Genomic DNA, 2528 nt, shown 5'->3' on the forward strand with positions numbered 1-2528 from the left:
AACGAACCACCATGCGCAGCCTTCTCCTCCCACGTGTTCGTGCACTGTTTGGGGCCTAACCCAACGTGTCGCACGACATGTATGGCTCAGGCTCGGGGGCTTATGTCGGGGAACACAAATAGGGGTGTGTATTTTCCCCTAACTCGTGCACGGATGGTGAAGCCTACGGGCACAAGAACAAGATCATAGCACCAAGATCAGACTGAAGCACAAGGGACAAGTCCTTTTAAGGATCCAAGAGGAGCAAGACTAGCTAGAGAAGCAAGATATCACTAGGGGAAAACCTCCCTTCCCGGGCAGGTGAACCTGGCGAGGATGGGGTTACCCCCGGAAGCAAGCCTTCGGGTCATCTCGGCAGGCCTATCGGGGCTTAGAGAGGCAGAACCGCTCCACCACACCACATCATCACGACGCATGTCGTCGATCGGTGCGGTGTTAAGATCCAAGGTGGCTAAGTGGCTGCTATTCGCCACATGGCAGTCACTTCTTATAGAAAATACTTCGAGGCAACACCCGTTCCGAGACGTGTCAATCAAGAAGGCGGCAAGCTGGCAAAACAGCCCGGCAGGGCCTACCGGGCGAGCTGTGATGTGACGTTGAGCAGCGCATTTAATACGCTTTGTCAGCCCGCAGAGTTAGGTATGATAGCACTGTTTGCTATCTAATCAGTGCATAATGACTGATTTGCCAGTGTGGTGACCCCTTAATCTATAAAAGGAGGCCCATGGCGACCATACAAGGGGTTGGTCAGTTGGGTGGCTAATCCGCACCCTCACATACTCGTACGTGCGTAGCCATTTTTGCCCGAAGGAAACCTTGCCAGGCAAGTGTGTTGTGCTCACCACTATTTTTCCACCAACAATCCACCAAAGCAAGAGTAGGGTTTTACGCCTCACGGCGGCCCGAACCTGGGTAAAGATTGCCTGCAGGATCTCTGCCATTCTGATCCATCCTCCTTCGCTCTTTGTGCAATGTGACATCCCCCACCGAACTAGAAAGGGACTCTTGGTCCCATAGGTGGTCGTGGTTTCCCACGACAGCTGGCGCTATACAAGCAATCTCATCCCACCTGGGAGGAGACTCGGTCCACGCCAGCACCAGCCTTTGTGAAGTCTACGTCTCCCATGCCAGAGTCCTCCTCCTCGTTGTCGTCATCGCCGTCGACCTCCTCGCCTTCTAGCTTTAGCTGATCAATCGTGTCCACAAATAGCTTGTAGTCTCCTCGTACACCTGCACGGGGAAATTATAAAACATGAAACATGGGCAGGACTGAAATATAGAAGCTTGCAGATCTCTGAGTTAGTGGTGGTTTCTTTTGCTGGTTATTTTGTTGACTGCGGATAATGGGGAACTTATGGCATGAGCTGCTTCCTTCACCACCAATTTCCCCTAGTGCTTTTCAATTGCCTCTATGCAAACTTTTGTTGCATTTGTCAGAATTGCGATCCCCTGGCTCTGTTCACAGCAGCAATATACGAAATCAGTAAATTTCATGTCACTGGCTCTACTCAGTTGGCTAGAGTGATGCATATGTACACTCAACCGGCCCATGTTCAACAACCCCCCCCCCAAACCACGCTCATATAATCCAGGAACCTGATTCCACCTCCTTCCAATATGAATAACCCCAAACCATACATTGGCATCATGAGATGTGTGAATACAAAGTACCCACTGTAAAATCCTCAACAGAAGGGTAACTGAATTTTAATGAAATCTAAAGGTCTGAATAATACCTGACTATTATCGACCCATCTACTAAAACGTGTATGCCAATTTTCACAGCAAAATAAATGACTACACCTCCTTGATTACTTCGGTTACAAGAGAGGGCGAGCATTATTTCAAATACTCCTCCCCATGCATAGACTAACATTTTTGTGTGTTGAGTTTTGATTTATATTTTGTATGCAAAGAAAAAAGGGTCAAGAATAAACATTGATCACATAAATGAATGGAAGAATCACCAACGTTGTCAAGTGTGTGTGGTTAGAACATAAAGCGCAGGAGCAACTGGCTTAATCTTCACAGGGCAATTAGCATTTCCAGCAGCTTCAACTTTCCTCATGGCTCCCTACAAAACAGAATCAGAAACTCACAATCAAGCATACAGTTGGAAACCAAACCGCATGGATTGAAGCAAATAGAACCTTAATGTGGAGAACACCATCGAACTGGAAGCATTTCATCTCAACATCAGCATGAATCTTGAGTGGATGTGGTGTCATTGTGGACCTTGTTGCAACCCAGCAGTGGCAAAGCTTGTATTCCCAGTAAGCAGTGTTAGTTGCAGAGAAGAACCCGACCATGCCTCTAATGATTCTGGTGTAGCTTGAAATCTGCCGGTATAGTTGAAGTATCTAGGGGCTATTTCTGGTGTTACCCAACCAGGCAGCGCCTCATATCTGCTTGGCTAATCAAACCCCCCTGCATGTGCCACCTTGCATGTTTCTGCAATGACATTCAACACTTTTAGGATTAATTTTTCTGTGTTCCCTCCTAGAACTAATGGTAACATGTCATGTACT

At 47.5% G+C, this 2528-nt stretch overlaps 1 pseudogene; it reads right to left on the bottom strand.

Annotated features, from left to right (window-relative positions):
* Positions 1-1060: 1060 nt before the first annotated feature.
* On the bottom strand, positions 1061-2309 carry LOC123083786 (eukaryotic translation initiation factor 2 subunit alpha homolog; annotated as a pseudogene).
* Positions 2310-2528: the final 219 nt, after the last annotated feature.

Source organism: Triticum aestivum, chromosome 4A, assembly GCF_018294505.1.
Source record: "Triticum aestivum cultivar Chinese Spring chromosome 4A, IWGSC CS RefSeq v2.1, whole genome shotgun sequence".
Taxonomy (NCBI): domain Eukaryota; kingdom Viridiplantae; phylum Streptophyta; class Magnoliopsida; order Poales; family Poaceae; genus Triticum; species Triticum aestivum.